An 18615-nucleotide genomic window follows, 5' to 3' on the forward strand; every position below is an offset into this window, starting at 1 on the left:
GTTTCTTCAACTCTCCTTATAAAATATATAATTGTAGTTCACAGATAATGGTAGTTCGTATGATGGTTTGACGATGATGAAGTCACGAAGAGTCGGAAGCGACTGAACAAATGAACAAGAACATGATGGTTTTTCTCTACAGTATGTAAATCCATCCACTGTGGTTTATAAAACAAAGTGGACAGATTTGCATATCACACTAAACAAAAAACAAACTATATTATGTCTTACTATTACATGTATTAATGCATGCTATATGCCAGCACATTTGGAAAACACAAGAATGGCCATCAGATTGGAAAAAATCAACTTATATCCCCATACCAAAAAAGGGAAACACGAAAGAATGTTCAAACTATTGAACAGTGGCACTCATTTCACATGCCAGTAAGGTAATGCTCAAGATCCTGCAAGGTAGACTTCAGTAATTCATGGAGCGAGAATTGCCAGATGTACAAGCTGGGTTTAGAAAAGGCAGAGGAACTAGGGACTGAATTGCCAATATCCAATGGATAATGGAAAAGGCCAGGGAGTTTCAGAAAAACATCTATTTCTGTTTTATTGACTATTCTAAAGCCTTTGACTGTGTGGACCATAACAAATTGTGGCAAGTTCTTAGTGGTATGGGGATACCAAGTCACCTTGTATGCCTCCTGAGAAATCTGTATAACGACCAAGCAGCAACAGTAAGAACAGACCACGGAACAACGGACTGGTTTAAGATTGGGAAAGGAGTACAGCAGGGCTGTATACTCTCATCCTACCTATTCAACTTGTACGCAGAACACATCATGCGACATGCTGGGCTTGAGGAATCCAAGGCTGGAGTTAAAATCACTGGAAGAAACATTAACCATCTCAGATATGCAGATGATACCACTTTGATGGCTGAAAGCGAAGAGGAACTGAGGAGCCTTATGATGAAGGTGAAAGAGGAAAGTGCAAAAGCTGGCTTGCAGCTAAACCTCAAAAAAACCAAGATTATGGCAACCAGCTTGATTGATAACTGGCAAATGGAGGGAGAAAATGTAGAAGCAGTGAAAGACTTTGTATTTCTAGGTGCAAAGATTACTGCAGATGCTGACTGCAGTCAGGAAATCAGAAGACGCTTAATCCTTGGGAGAAGAGCAATGACAAATCTCGATAAAATCGTTAAGAGCAGAGACATCACGCTGACAACAAAGGTCCGCATAGTTAAAGCAATGGTGTTCCCTGCAGTAACATATGGCTGCGAGAGCTGGACCATAAGGAAGGCTGAGAGAAGGAAGATAGATGCTTTTGAACTGTGGTGTTGGAGGAAAATTCTGAGAGTGCCTTGGACTGCAAGAAGATCAAACCAGTCCATCCTCCAGGGAATCAAGCCAGACTGCTCACTTGAGGGAATGATAATAAAGGCAAAACTGAAATACTTTGGCCACATAATGAGAAGACAGGACACCCTGGAGAAGATGTTGATGCTAGGGAGAGTGGAAGGCAAAAGGAAGAGGGGCCGACCAAGGGCAAGATGGATAGATGATATTCTAGAGGTGATGGATTCGTCCCTGGGGGAGCTGGGGGTGTTGACCACTGACAGGAAGCTCTGGCGTGGGCTGGTCCATGAAGTCACGAAGAGTCGGAAGCGACTAAGCGAATAAACAACAACACTATTCAGATCACTATATTGCAAGTTCCTTTGGAATGGTTCCTGGCTATCCCACTATTTCAATTCTATTTTATATAAAACAGAATTATCATAGTGGAAGCTGAAGTCTAAAATGCTATCCTGAATAGCAAGATGATACAACATAGCTTTGAACTATAGTCGCATTTTTCTTCTCAATTTGAGATCCTCCAAGTAGTATGGTAGACTTGCAGGCATCTCAGTCCTCTTCCCATTCAGTTCTTTTCCTGCTAAGCAATATTATCTTTTTCCTGTGTGAAATTTACAAATTTCAGGCCACTATCAACCATCACTGAATTATTAAATTCATTTTTGTCGCTTACTGGTATGATTGTCAGAAAGCAGAAAGAATACCAGAAAGTAACGTGCTAGATAACTATATAGAGACTACTATTATAAAGTAGTCCATGCGCTATTGTTCAATTATAAAATAGAACCCTTACTGAGTTCACAAGAATATCTACTAACACAAGATTTCATGTATATCCATCAAAAACCACTAAGAAATTTAAAATATTGTGACAAATACTTAGAACATAAGTATTGAGAAAGTACTACTAAGATAATGCAACTAGAAAGAGAAAACTCATTAATATAACTATCCCTGCACTAAGTCTATTGTGTATAGACTTAGAGGTTGCTTCATGAAGTTAAGGGGCCGTTGGCCTTACACCTAGCTATCAAAATAACTGACTGCTAATAGACCATGCTTAGGTATGAACAAAGATTATCACAGCAGGGCATATAAGATTACACATGGTAACACAACACAAAGCATAGAAAGCTAAGACAGTACCATATGAATGATTCTAAAAACATTCAGCTCAAGGAAAAGTAATTATGGAAGAATCCAATATATTTTATTGAGTATGGAACAAGATTCCATGTTAATCAAATAATGGTGGCTACCCCAACTACTTACTATCAAAATCTTATAAATTTAGAATTTGAATACCAGAAGTCTGACTTTGGAATACTGTATAATCAAGCAAGTGCTTGAAGAGCAAGCCCTGTTTCCTCACTATCTGACATAGGAATACGAGTCTCTCTATGAATCCTCCGAAGAACTGCAGCAAAGGAGGTAAAAATATATGGACATAGTAGTTCTTATTCACATACCAGTTAGATTTTTAGTTTCTATGGGAAAGTAAACAGCTTTAAGCCAGGGTATATTGAAAGCCACTATTCACACTGCCTTGCCTGGACATGAATGGCCTATTAAACCTACAACATATCTCTTTTAGTTAACTTCTGAGCAGGGAGGGGACCAGGGGAAAAGCAAAATGTACTTAAATGCTGGGCTTTTTCCCCCCTTGGGCTGAATGCCTTTCATCCAATAAGACATTCAAAGCAGTGACCCAGCAAATAGATTGAAAAAGCAATCTTCCGTCTGAGTGCCACATTATCCTTCCTATTCAGTATTCTCTATGAGTGATCTCAATCAACTGGGTGCGTGTGTAAGAGACAGCGCAGCCCATTGCTGGGTTAATTAAACATTTGACTTTAACACCATCCCATCATTAAGCAAATAAAAACAGATAATTCAAACCACACTTCATATATAAGATGCACAACACACATCAAAAATTTAGAGAGGCCCTAGCCCCCTTGAGAAGTTCCATCAGGAAGATAATCAATTTAAATCTTTGCTGGTTTATCAATTATTCCATTGATTAAAATGAGGTGATTATGCAAGAGACTGGATTGTCACATGGGATCAACATCAAAGAAAAGCAAACTCAGAAGGCTCAAAAATAGTTTGGGAACATGAAGGGACTAATATGAGCTATTACAACTCACTTGAGATATACAAATAGGAAAACTTACGTTTTGCTTGTTTTCAGGTATGAGAAACATTTCTGATCAGAACACAATGACACAGTTGTTTTAATTAAATTGTTTTTTTTTAATACACATCCTAGAAGCTAGGCACATGTCCCTACATTTTCATATAGAAAAAGTATTGTATTTCACTGACAATGATTAAACAACTGAACAAGGATGCAGATTTTCACGCAATCCTTTATTTATTGAACTAATGTATGAACAACTTACATGGATAAGAAATTATGGCCACAGACTTCTCTTCATCATCCACATAACTTGAAGACGCAAAGTCATCAATGGAAGTTTGGGAATAAGGACATTTATTTTATTGTTTGAATTATCTTAAATATATTGGAATGATTATTCCTAGGAAAATATTATTTGTTAACTTAAGTATTTCAAACTTTTTAACTTAGATAAATATTGAAATAAATAGATGGCTGAAAATTCCCATGAGCTTATGGGGTAGAATAAGTATTGCTGAAAAATAATATTGATATATATTCCAAGAAGGGTCTTTATATTAATTTGTCTTAGATATTTAATTATCAAGAAAGTTTTTGCAGGATACACAGATTCCAACGTATTGTCTCAACTGCAACTTCCATATGAAAATTGGTGGGTTTTTTTTAGTTTTTTGATGTTCAACTTTGAGGTTGAATTCAAGCAAATTTATTTCAAAAGCCATTATGGGCACAACTAGAAAATTATTACAGCCCTCGCTTAATGACCACAATTAGGATCAGAATTTTGGTTGCTAAGCAAAGCAGTCATTAAGTGAATCCAACCTGATTTTATGACTTTTGTGGCAGTTGTTAAGTGAATCACAGTGGTGTTATGCGAACCACATGGTTCATAAGTGCATCATGTGGTTTCCTGTCGATTTCGCTTGCCAGAAGCTGGCCAGGAAGGTTAAAAATGGCGATTACATGACTGCGGAATGCTGCAACAGCCATAAATGCAAACCGGTTGCCAAGCACCCAAATCACGATCACGTGACCACAGGGATGCTGATGGTTGTTAAGTGTGAAGACCGGTCATAAGTCCGTTTTTCCAGCATCGTTGTAAGTCTGAACCATCACTAAAGGAATGGTCATTAAATGAGGACTACCTGTACCTGACCCTTCTGATATCAAAGACTTGCTTCTTCTTTTAGTCAGAATTCAGTTGTGTTTTCAACATTTAATGCTGCAAGGCATATTTGGAAGATGTGGAGGTGGACCTTTAGGTCTGATCCCTGTTCATGTGAATAACCAACACTTTGGAATAATCCTAATTTAACATTTACAGGTAAATGCTTTTCTGTTGTTGCTGTTCAGTATTTGGGCAGAAAATGGTATTAAAACTCTTGACCAGCTTATTACTAACAATTACTTCAAAAATTTGACTTTTTGCAAGAATTTGGATTGCCTAAAACTACTGAAAGACAATGCATTCAATTAAAATACCTTTTGAGTCCTCAGTTTGGAACTGGTAAGTTAGCAGCTTCTGAAACTCCAAAATTAGTTTTGAAAGTGTTTTGGAAGCATCTAAACTACAGTTTATTTCTATGGATGGCTGAAGAGTACTATAAGAAATGGGTAATCTGCAATAATTTTGCAATATAGAGTTGGAATATCCTATTTAAAAACATTGGTAATTTTGTATTTTTAAAGAATGTTAAATATTTTTCTTATGATCTTAAGATTATACCAAGTTATCAAAATGTTATTTTTATGCTTACTGGACACCTCAACTGATGTTTAAGAAGGCCTAGACCTTTTAATGGTACAGATGTAATATATTTGAGGGGACTCTGACAAATATGATTGGGCTTGCCCTCTGGTTATCCCATTTTGCTCTAAAACTCACATTATTGTGAATATTTATTTATACTTCAAATTTAGTCACACTCAGGGAGCAACTGGGTGGTTTACAATAAAAATATAATATTACAAAAATATAATTTTTCTGTTTTTTGGTTATTGGTTTTATTGGTTTTGGTTTTTATTCTGTATATGTGATTTAATTCTTGATTGTAAGCAGCCCAGAGTTTGGTTTAAGGTGGGTGGCGATACAAATGATATATTTATTTTATTTATTTAAGGGAAATAAGTAAAATTTATCAAATGTTAATGTGATGTTGAATTATATAGTGAAAATTGGAATTTACTGATCCATGAAATATTCGACATTGTTGAAAAGAACCTACCACTCTAGACTAAATTCCTGGATTTTGTTTATTTTATTGATGTAATAAAATTTGGGCAAGGTTTATCTCAAAAGCAAAAATGTGTTGGTTTTACATATCTATGGTAATGTATACTTTTGTTTGTGGGTGTGCTCTTTTTTGGTAATTTTTGTTCTTTTTGTCTGGGGGGGCTTATGTGTGTATGCATATTGGTATCTTGATGTTTTGTTTTTCTTTTTTTCTTTGTATATTATAGCAATAAAAGCACTTTTTTTAAAAAAGGAAAGACATTTTGTGTACTCACCCAACTTTTTTGAGGCCTACTGTGGTGATTAACATTTGAAAAACTGGAAAACAAATCATGTTAGTTAATAATTTGAAGCTATGTGCCTTTCATGCATGGATTCCAGTTACCAGCAAAAATGTGAGCTGTAATACTCTGGGTTGTATTAAACTGCGGCTTTGCTTTAAGAGGAAGTGTTTCAATCTTCATGAATCAAAGCAATCAATTTTTCTTGACTCCCCATATCCACAAATATGCTGGTTGGCTCCTTGTTCTCATGAAATTTGGGGGAACCTACATAAGAGAATGGGACATCAGGCTATGGGCTACAATGGTTGGGGGACCTTAACATGCTCAGCTGATAGTATTAGAAGTGCTTTGTGTTAAGAGAAAGATACAACTCATTATTTCTTGCTTAAATTATACATTCAAAGTGGTTATTTTTTTCTGGAATTAATGTCATTTTTACTGACTAATTATACTAATTAAAACATTTGAAGTTTCTACTGTAATATTGTTAACAAGTCTGACTAAATATTTATTTATTATGGACATTTTCTGAAAATATGTGTAATCGTGAGTTTAACTTCTGCAACATGATATCGAGGTTTATATTCTATTTCTAAAAACAAAAATATCTAACCTAACTTTTTATTATAAATTTGACGTTTTATTTTAATATACTTTTCTATTCCTAAATGGCAAAAAATGCACAAGCGAGGACACCTTTGTCAAAACATAGTTATAATTATTGTTTGATTTGTTTTAACATAATAAAGTATATACAATAATGCACTCTTACTACACTTTCCATGTTATTTGCACCAGTTTATTACTGCATTCTTTCTTTTCTCTTCCCCCAAATGTTCATTACATCAACATTTCCAAAAATGTTATACCTTGATACTCAATTTAAATTCAGCTAAACAACCCCCCTCAATAGCATAGGCCACTTGCACACACATTTCAGGTATATCTGTTTTCACCAACCCTGTTTCCCATAGACACCTCACTTAGGATTGAGTTTTCATCATGACAACTCTGGTTTAAAAATTAATTTTAATACCAAGACAAACGTAAAACTCTTGGAAATAATGGCAGCTTTTGCTAGGGTAGATTCAATTAGTCTCTTTAGCTGTCACATGCACACAAAATTTGATAATTAGCTAAGTTAGCTAAAAAAGCAGTAAACATAGTTTATTGCAGTAAAGATTAAAAAAGAACTGTGCAACCCTTTAAAGATACACACACCAGGTATGTTTCTGGGCTACTGAGTACACATGGAATTTCCAGGCTATTCTGTGCATCTAATGGAATGTAATATAAACCTCTGTAAGACCCAGCCTCCTTTGTCAGAAGCATGCAGCAGCCAAGACATTTATATAGTGAAGCAGGCTATAGGCTTATGTCACAATAAGACATAGTCTTCTCAAATAATTGAGATTAGTGGTAATTTAGGATGTTTAAAAATAGTTCAGATTGGGAACAGAGTGGATGTAACCCTGTTTACTTGCTATTCCTGTAACACCCATATATTGTCATATTGCCAATGCTCATAAATACCACAGAGAACCAAGTAATTGACTGAGTTGGAACTGCCCCAGATTAGTTGGAAATCTAAAGGGGAAAAAAATCATAAACCAACACAAAGGATAAGTGAATCCTTCCTCATTACTGTGCATATGTTACCTATATAAGCTCCAATGGAACTACATGCAAATCCAATTGTACTTTAAAGGGGTTTTTTCCCCCCTTCAGATCTTCCATCTTTCACGAGCCATCTTAAAAACAAAACAAAAAGCCCCCTTACATTAACATGCTGTATTTTACCCTCACCACTAGAAATACTAAGGGTGCGATTTGTAATTGTATTCTTTTAAGAGGTTTGTTCTCTGCAGCTGTTTTCTGCTTGCAGTGTATTTTGTGTAATCAGCACATCATCATAAATACATTGGCTGTTTCCCTGAGGGGACCTGTCAGTGTTTAATTTACAGAACAACCTGGCCAATGTGAATTCTAACATTACAGCACTAAGGCAAAGAGTAACCATACACAAGAAAAAGAGGAGGAAAAAAAACAGGTTTCTATGAATTTTTATGTCAAGAGCTAGTCCCAGGACAATTTAGGTTCAGAAATAGATTGTTTTAAAAAGCTTTTTGCACAGTATATAAAATGGATTCTTTACTGCCTATAACTTAACGCTCCCTTACAGGCAATAAGGCAAGTCAGCCTTGCTATAAAAAAGACTCCTGTTTCCAACCAGCAGGAGGCAGTAAGGCTCCCTTAAGAAAACACTGCTTTCCAAAAATTAATGAATGATGCTCCAACTAATTCTAATCTCTTTGGTTAAATGATGAAGCAATAAGGTACTCCAAGTTTTCCATTTATGCTTTGTCCATCAATTCCTGATATTTAGAGTGCATTCGTGAAGGGTAAATGCTGTAAATGTCCCTTTACCTTTTTTTCAACTGCTTTGTGGAAAAGCATACTAAATTTCCGTTTCAGCCTAATGACCAGCAAGGGTTTGAGGATCTCCTTTTCCACAAAGCACAGCAAAATCCCAATCCCAGTCTGGAAAATGTGGCTATTAACACACATCTGGATGATGAAGATATACAATCAAGCAATATTTGGAAAAGGTAATATATTGGAATTAAATTAGGAAAGAAAACTGCATTTCTCTTAATATTTCTGCTAATCTCCAAAACCTAGATAAGAGAGACAAAATGAGATATTTTAGGAACCTCACATAGTTAAATTCTCCTTAAAATACCATCCTGGGAAATCTCTCAGTATCTCTTACCAGTGAAATGTGGCAGCCTATTATCTAAACAATTTTGTATATGCATATTTAAAAGTATGTTTTGTCAACTTACATGTTTTCACCCAAATTAGTAAAGAGAGGGCTAAGTGTCATTGGGGTGATAAAAACACATCAACCCTGCACCTACTGAAAAGGCTGCACCATTAATATGTGCTTTAGAATAATTACATAACTATCCATCATCCTATTTCCTTTTGGGGTAAGCAGTGTTCTCTGGGGACACAAAAAGAGTAAGAGGTAGTAATTAATGGCCAACTAACTATATCTAATTTACACCTAAAACATTCACAGTATCTCTCCATTCATATCTAACCTTGCAAATCATCCGTCTCTCCACCACATCTATGCACTGATTCACTTATCACTTTTTGTTCAGCAACATAATCCAGCCATAACGTTCTGTGTCTTCACTTTCCTCTCAACCCACTCACTCTTGCTTCATCCATTTGTTTTAAGGTTCTATTTTTATTCATTTTCTCTATTTGACTAAAGTAACTCAATGTACTTCTTTCATACTGGTTACTTTTGTATTCAATTCATTCTCTACCCATTCATTCTTGACAATATCTTTCCTTGTTTTATCACATAGACTTCTTAAGTAACTCAGTCCCACTAAAACAAATCTTCTTTGGCATTTTTCCCAACATATACTCCTTTCACTTCCATATATCAAAGTGGGCAGAAGCATGCTTCTATGCACAGCCATTTTTATTTCTTTCAACAGAGCAACTTTCAACTAGCAACAGAGCACATATTACTCATCACTTTTCTAATGGCATTTGCACACCTATAAATTCACCATCCTTTGCCTTATAATCAACAAATAGTCTACCAAATTACACACATTCATTTACTTGTTCTAGTTTTTGTCATTCGTGTATAACTTGGAATCACTCAATTTTCCCTGCCAAACACAACTATCTTGAGTTTTGATGCACTGTTACATAATGCTCCTCACTGCAACTCCATATTCACATAAAAATATTCCATGATTCAAGCCTATTTGCTTTACATACACTTTGTATAGAGAAATATGCAATAAACTTTCTCACATTCAGCAAAAATATGGCATGCACCCACTCTAACCAGCATAACATTGCTCTGCTCTTCCCCAGTGTTGCTTGCTGTCACCTCTCAATCACCCCTTCAATCAGTATTCTGCCAAATACCTTCCCAGGTATATTTAACACACTAATTCTTATGTACTATTTACATTCACTAATGCTCCCTATTTCATTGTACACAGGAACAACAATTTTCTTCTAATTGTCAGGTACAGATGCAGACTTCTCATATGCATTAACTCCATAAGCAAACCACATTCATATTTTAACATTTTTTAAGTTTTACCATCTATGCCTGCAGCCTTAGCACTTTACAATAATTCACAGCATTCAAGAATTCTCTTTCATATTTTTTTAAACTGGATACTAACAGGTATGTAATTTGCTTCAATTCTACTCTTATGCACATATAATTCCCATACAAATCTCTAAAATATTCCTTCCAGCATGACCTCATCTCAGTTTAATTCCAAATCGTTTTATTACTTTTATTCTCAATTTCTTTCATTTTCCTGGAAGCTCCTTGTTTACCTTCTTCATCACTTCCAAAACAATACCGTCATTAAAACTGCTCTGCATTTTCTCTACTTCATTTAATCTTAACAGTTCCATCCTTCCTTGGACTACAAGACAGCCCTTGCAATTACCTTTTTCTCTATATATACATTATATACAGTATATATTTTGTCCTCACTTTTTGCAGCAGTCATTCTAGTACAGGGCAATAGGGGTTTTTTCCCCCAAACTTTAGGCAGTTACACTCTGCACATAGGCAAATCACACAACTCTCCATCAAGTTACACCATCTACACTTTCAGGCTTACAATTTTTCAACATTCAAAGTTCAAACCATTATTAAAGCCGTAAGGCCAGCAATCAGATGCAGTAAAGATAAATAAAAAATGTACATATACAGATATAAAGAGAGGAAGATAAAAATAATAGAAATTAATACAGTTTTCAGACACAGCAAGAGACAGGTGGTGCATCTAAAGCTGCAAAACTGGGCAACTTAGGAAGATATTTCCCAACAATGATCAGACAGGAGAAGCAATAAAAAGAAGTCATGTTCTCTGCCAAGAAACTTAATGATAGGATGAATAAAAATCATTTAGGTTTCCCTGTAAACAGAGTAATAAAGGAGCACATTGCTCAAAGTCTCTACTAGGCCATCCCCACAAGGACATATATGTTAGAATACAGGAGTATTTTTGCAATATCCCACAGAATGACAGAAGGCCTGCCAATGTGAAGGTCAGCCAAATTTCAGGACAGTGATAGAGGAGAGGTGGGAAGTTGGCCTACAGGTAGTCCTAGATTTACGACCAATCGTTCAGCGACTGTTCAAATTTGAGATGGTGCTGAATGAGTGGTACTTATGACCAGTCCTTGGATTTCCAGCTGTTGCAGCATCCTCACAGTCATGTGATCACAATCTGGATGCTTGGTGACCAGCTCGTGATTATGATGTCGCAGCTCCCTGCAGTCACGTGGTTGCCATTTGTGATCTTCTTTTCTGCCTTCTGACAAAAATCAATGGGGAAGATGGTAGGAGATCACCAATGGCAACCACATGATGTCCTTGCTTAATAACCTACAATGATTCACAACAATAGCAACTGGAATTGCCATCACTAAGTTGCATGGTCACATGACATTGCACTTTACGACTGCATCATTTAGTGTTGGAAATTCCAGTCTTAGCTGCTATCATAAATTGAGGACAATCTGTACACACATTTGGAAATATCCCAGGTGCTACAAAGCTAGGAACCAGACTTATATTGATGTCAAGATTAGTGTCCCCCTTATGCTGCTTAAGAATTTTCAAAGCCCAATAAGCATAGAGTCTCCAACCTTTTTTCCCACCAGTTGACATAAAATGTTCTCTAAGAACCCATAAGACCAGACCTACTGTGAAAAAAAGTTAACTTTAGGCAAAGGTTTAAAAAACAGTACCAAACTCTAGCTTCCATGGAGATCAAGCCCATCTCTAAACATAGAGCAGCATTCTTAATACATCTAGGTTTTCCCCCAACATTTCCACAGCATTTATTATTTCATTTTTATCATTTTTCTTTGGACACTAACATTTACCATATGAATTTCAATTTCACTCTTCAGCACATCACTATGATTCCCATACAAAACTTTAAAGTATTCCTTCCAGCATTGCGTTTAGTGTAATTAAAAATCATTTCACTACTTTTCATTCCATTTACTCTGCTGGAAGTTCCCTGTTTAATCCCCTTCACCACTTCTAAAACAATTGTTTATTTCCTTCAAAAATTGCTCTGCACTTTTTCTGTGTGTCTTGATCTTAACCATTCTTTCCTTTTTTTGACTGTAATTGTTTGCAACTATTTTTCTCAATGAAATTTAAATAGCTCTCTCATCCTCATTGTTTGCAGATATCATTCTCTTACTGTATAAGCATTTTTTCTTTATCCACAGCCTCTTTCTCTTCATTATTTTACCAAACATTAATTTTCACACCTATTAGCTTAACCCCACGCACTACGCACTACTACTACATTCTTCTTACTATTTCAAGCAGTTTCCACATCTTTTCTTACATCCGATTCATTCCCATTCATTTTGTTGGGAGATGAATCTATCTTCTAATACTCTTTATACAGGACTTACTCCTTCTCTTCCTGCAGTCATTCTACTTTCACTCTTTCTTTTACTCTTTTCATTTTTTTCCATGCCCATTTTCCCCCAAGATCCAATTCTGACACTATCTCACATTCAGAACATCTCATTACTCCTGCACCTTTCAGTAATTCTCTTAACCTTTAATAATAATCAAATTAATAGATCATACAACCTATTCCTTTCCTTTGCCATATGAATGCATGAATAGATTTATGCTTGACCATATTCAAAGCAAACAGTCCTCTTTCTAAGCAGACACTGACTGAACAGTCACTCTTCTCATTCATTCTTGCCTCACAAGAATCTTACCATTTTTTCTGTAGTTTTTTCTCTTTCCTACCCATCCATTCACATCATCAAGCAGATTTTTTTTCCTTGGTCTCATTCACTCAGGATGTGAATCATATTCACTCAGAATTCATCTCTAGATAGCCAGATGTGAAGCCCTGTGGTTGTAGTTGGGCTCTAGGGACCAGATGGGCTTGTTTGCTATTATACCAAGCACCCTGCTGTGCAGCAACATCCTTAACTGAGCTGCTAAACTCTGTGATGGGTTGGTGGTGGAGACTGTTAATTCTGGGAGACTTCAACTGGCCCTTGTTTGGCAGTGAGTTTGGTTCAGTTCGGGAGTTATGGCCATCTTAACCTGTCCCCAATCACTGAAGGCCTGGCTCACACAGGTGGTCATATGCTGGATCTGGTTTATGTCTTAGGGCAGCTGCAATGTGATCTGAAGGTGGAGAACATCATTATCATCTGTTATTGTTGGATCATTCTCTGATTTTTTTGGCTTGCTAGTGCTGCCTCCCTCCCTCAGGGAGGTAGTGCCTATTAGATTAGAACTGGATGAGTTTCAGAGGGAACTCTGGATTTTTTGGGGGGATCTGTTGGGCATTTTAACTGAGGAATCAGTTTCTACTTGGAATAGGTGATTTACACAGGACTTAGATTGGATTGCTCCTGTGTGGTCTCTCACTGTACATCAATCCTGTGGTCCTTGGTTTTCTGAGGAGCTGCAGGAAATGAAACAATAGGAGAGATGCCTAGAGCAGCACTGGACAAAGATGAAGAGAAAAGCCAAGCAAATACAGGTTAGAGCCCACATTATGGATTATATTACTGTATGGCAATAAGGGTGGCAAAACATACTTACTTTTCTGCCTTTATCTTATCTGCTGATAAGCTGACCAGCAGCCCTTTTAAAGTGACCCACACCCTGTTACAGAGTCTAAAACACAGCAGAGCAAGCAGTTATGGACATGTCTTCCTATTTAGCCATCTTTCCTTTTTTATGATTTTGCTTGTTTTACTGACTTATGTTTTTAATGTATACACCACTCAGAGTTGTTCTGAGTGAGCAGCCTACAAATGTGATCAATACAACAATAAATAATAAATAACATTAATCAGAGTTCTTAAGATTCTTGTGCTTGGGATTAACTTTCTCCTGTCCAGATCAACTGGAAATCTGATTTTCATTCCAGTGAGTCTTTACTCCCTTTACAAGAAGGCAACCTTGCTTAGAGTACTTAGATCTAATCCATGAAGACTAATCCTTTTAGCATGTTTCTGAACACTGAACAGGTCACCAACACCTTGCTCCAGGTCAAGAACCATGCATGTGGACCTGCATCAAAACCACATAGTTGCCCAGATTAACCAACTGTCATCCCATACCATATGACTCAAGCAGTCACTAAAAAGACACAAGAGATAGGACAAACCAATTAACATTGTGTGCTGCACAGCTTCCTGTGATTATGTTACTTCAATCCCTTGGATCCGTGCCTGATAAATATGAAGGAAGTCCAGAAAAATTCAAAGTTTTCATCAATGAGATGAGATGAGAGACATAAACTCCTTGAGACTGAGTTTCCCACAGATCATTCTTGGATGGGTTTTATATTTTGACTCTTGATAGATGGGATTGCTCATTTGGCAATTCCAATTTTAGCGAATAGTGACTGTTTTGGATAATTATGAAAAAAAATTGCTTAAATTTACATCTGCCTTTGATGATTCTGCTAGAACAAAAGCAGCAAACTGAAACTTGAGGACTGCCCCAAGGTAAGCATAGAGTGCAAGTATATGCAGCTGACATCCAACTTACTGAGGATGGGAAATGGAATGAACTAACTATAGTTGACCAATTTAAATATAGCCTATCTAATAACTAATGAGATGAGATGGCTTAGCATGGCACCACAGACACTCTGGAAGAATTAACCCAATACTATGTGACTAGAGATGGAGGACTAGAAGAACTGAGACAGAAGGTTGATGGGAAGGATCACACTCTCTATACCCTTCCTCTTCCTTCCTTCTGCTCTTCAGAATCTTCAGAAGGTGAGCTCCAGAAAAGCAACATAGGTACATGTGGGGTCTTGGTTTGTACTGTGGAGCTTCTGGAGATTTTACACTTAACTAGTCTGCTAAACTTTCTTACCGTGTGTTGGCTGTGTATTTGTGGATAAAAGGGCTTTTTGTAAGCAAATGCTATAGCCATTAGAAGAGGTCAGAAAATTAAGGGGAGCTCATACATACAACTCAAAGCAATGACAGCATATCTTACCTATTATTCTCCATTCTCAAAAGGGCTCTGAAATAAGTTCAGCGTTAACTGACTCTGGAGCAACAGGCAATTTCATATAATTGGCTACTGCTCACAAATGCACCTTAGTAGTTCAAACATATGACCCACCAATATGTGTAGGAACCACTGAAGGAAGGTTCTGGTGTTCTGGCCTGATTCCTGAATATGCTGTTCCCCTTCTACTTACTGAGTATAGAAAACCTTACAATTCTAACTTCTTATTTACATGCCTCCCCCCCCCCCCCAATACTGAGGAGGAATTAGCTGCAAGACCACATTCTATTGGTTTCAAGACACCATTATATTTAATCCACAAACTGCAGAATTTACCATTTTCAGGGTTTACGCTACCCACTCTCCCCTTTGCACTCATCAACAGGATACTTTTCCTGTATTACCTGCAAGATTTTTTTTTATAGAAACGTATTTTCAAGATATTCTGAAGAGGCGGTACACACATGACCTTTCCACTGGTCTTCTCACTGTGCCATAACTTTGGTTTCAGGACCTTAGATTTCTCCAAAATGTCTTCAGAAGAATTGGTCTATTCAAATGGATTTCTTGATAACTGCTTCCAAAAGGAATTTCTTTCTTGTCAAAAAGAAAGATGTTCTGATGAGGGTGGTCCATGGGTTCAGGTTTCTGAATCCTGGAACCATTAGGGATCATTACTCTCTCCCACTTATGTTTTGAAGTTTTGGAATGGTTACAAAAAGGAAGAGGGTTTTTTTTAATTATTATTATTAAAATGGATCTCTGAGATGCTTACCATATAATTCACATGAAAGAGAAACACAAATATTTTTGTATAGTTTAAATATTCAATGATGTCCTATGATTAAGGAAATACTTGTTTGAGTTTTATGAGTTTGACTGAGATTTTTCATGGATTCTCACAAGTTAGTCTATTTAGATAAGACACTGATTTATTCTGAAGATCTAGGCACCCAAATTAACCATGCAGGACAGTCCTCGAAGGACTTTGCCAGCACAAATTTTATACAAAACTGAAGAAATATGCTTTTCATTTTCCTGTTCCAGACTGTTTAGGCGATTGTATCTCTTCCAATGGCATCCAGATGGACCCTGTTAAAGTGTACTCCATCCTATCCTGCTACACCCAAATAATGTCCCCAATATTTGGAGGATTGTATAATTTTCATTTTGATTTATAACTGATGTTTCGGCTTGCACAAAACCTTTTATTTAGCATCCTTAAAAAGGCATGAATCGCCTTTGTGGCTTTGAAATAAGGTTTCACATTTCAGCTACTCTTCCCCTATCCAGACTGCACTTATCCCATAAGTGTTCAAACAGATACTTCTACTTCTGCCTTGGGAGCAATTCTCCTCTCAGCAACTTGTAACTTGGGGCAAGCGTTCTTGCTTACATCTTTTATTCTAGGCAGTTGCTGCCTATTGAAAGAAAATATGTTACTTTTAACAAAAGTGCCTTTCAACATTGAAGATCCCTCTTGGAAAGAATAGAACACCTCATCCAAATACAGACCAACCAGAACCTAGAACATCTATAGACGTTGCAGAAATTTGCTGTATCAAATTAGCGGGTACTGTTTTTCTTTTTCTTTTGACTTTTATATTAGCTAAGTCCCTGACTCACAAAACAGGCAGATGGATACTCTTTCAACCAAGGCAAAATATTTTGTTCTGTAAGAGCTACCTCCTGCCACAGTATTAAAACTGGGAAATTTGGCACCCCCAACACTCAACATCACAAGTGATCAATGCGATTCGGGGGGCAGGAAGATATGTTCCTGACTTCACCAAGGAAGCTCACATGCAACAGCAACAAGACCCATATGTGTGGGCTTAGACAGATGAGCTTCAAGGATACCCTCATTACCTTTTGCTCACTTTTTTCCTACCACAATGGCTAAGTCTACATTCTTCCTTCCCTCTGAGAAGAGGATTTGAAACTCAGCCATGAGATCAAACTTCCAAGACATTCAAAGTTTCTGTAACCATTTGAAGTTTCTTCAACCATTTTTTGAAGTTTCTTCAACACATTTTAAGTTTCTGTTTCTGCTTTGGGATTTTGGGTGACCTTGGGTCTGAGCTGATGTTAAAACCTATGTGTAGTCTTGTCACACCTGCCACTGAGCCAAGCTAAATCAGCCATATTTTGACAGATTTTGACAGCTAAATCAGCCATATTTAACTATTTTTATATTAAAACCAGCAACTTTGAAGACACAATCTATTGATACAGTAAGTATTTGTAGAGGCTATATATATTCTATAAAAAGATAAAGATTAAGTCAAATATCTGTACAGGTAGTCCTCTACTTACAAATGTTTAACGCCAGTCCGAAGCTACAACAGCCTCAGAATGGGTGCATTTCAAAGCGTCACAAAATGTTGCACTACCACCCCCGTGGTTACATGATCACATTTCAGGTGCTTGGCAACTGGCTCGCATTTATGACCGATTGCAGCATCCCGCGGTCATGTGATCATGTTTTGTCCCTTTTTTGCCATTTTCCAGCAAAAAAGGTCAATTGGGGAAGCATTAGGTGGGAATCCACAGTACCTTAGGGTGGAACAATGTGACTTCCACAAGAATATTGAAAATTATCTTGGAGGGTCAAAGTAGTCAAAGTGCTTGAACTGAAGATTAATTTAAGCCAATAGCTAACACATCCTATCTGCACTCAAGTTGTAACTGATGCCATTCCAACCTTAGTCCAAAGGACTGAGTTTGGGATATATTGTGGCACCAGAGATATATCCCTTAAGAAATTTGATTGAACAGCTTCTAGTGGCTCTATGCCTTTATAGGCACATATTTGAAAACTGTAAGATAGCTGTACTATTACTTTAGTGTGGAGTCCTTGGTGCTCTCTGAGCTTGGTTGATGGCTTGCAGACATTTCATTACCCGACTAGGTAACATCACTGATGATGTTACATAGTTGGGTAATGAAATGTCTGCAAGACAACAACCAAGCTCAGAGAGCGCCAAGGACTCCAACAGTTCAACCCTGAGATACATATATTCTTCTATTGATATTACTTTAGCCTCAAACACTTTCAGTCCACCTGGTAAATATTTACCTCCTTAAGCTGGCAGCTAAATTCCTTTTAATCTTCTTTTATAAAGACTAGATTTGGGCCCTCCAGGAGCTTGTAGCCTGGATTAACAATTCCAAGATATCTGAAGTTATGAGCCTGTTTAAGTTATTCTCATTAATTTGACATGCATATTTATATCTAAAAGATGTCTTTGAAAACACCATAATTTTTGTTTTTTAATAACTAGATCATTCTGCATACAATGGGAGGCAATTGCTCTTAATGTTTTCCTCAGTCCAGTGACTGAGGTTGAGATTATGGCTGCATCATCTGCATATAAAAGTAATACAGTAAGTCTACCAGCCAGACTTGAGGGTGATGCTCTGGTGTTGTGAATTTTTCCACTATATTGGTGATGTAGAGGTTAAACAGCAAATGAGCTAAAATACATCCTTGTTTAACACTACTGAAGTTAGGTGCTGTATTATAAACAGAAGCAACTCTT

At 36.9% G+C, this 18615-nt stretch overlaps 1 protein-coding gene across 6 annotated transcripts in view; it reads right to left on the minus strand.

The window, feature by feature from the left end:
- BTRC (beta-transducin repeat containing E3 ubiquitin protein ligase) overlaps positions 1–18615 on the minus strand; it is a 180081-nt gene that overhangs the window by 99849 nt on the left and 61617 nt on the right. For 2 of the 6 annotated variants that reach the window (XM_063307066.1, XM_063307065.1), the window contains exon 2: positions 13406–13499. The exons of the other annotated variants lie outside the window; for them this stretch is intronic. The gene's annotated coding sequence lies outside the window, so the exon portion shown is untranslated. The remainder of the gene's footprint in view (positions 1–13405; positions 13500–18615) is intronic. 6 annotated transcript variants of the gene reach the window in all.

The sequence above is a fragment of the Candoia aspera genome, chromosome 6, assembly GCF_035149785.1.
Source record: "Candoia aspera isolate rCanAsp1 chromosome 6, rCanAsp1.hap2, whole genome shotgun sequence".
Taxonomy (NCBI): domain Eukaryota; kingdom Metazoa; phylum Chordata; class Lepidosauria; order Squamata; family Boidae; genus Candoia; species Candoia aspera.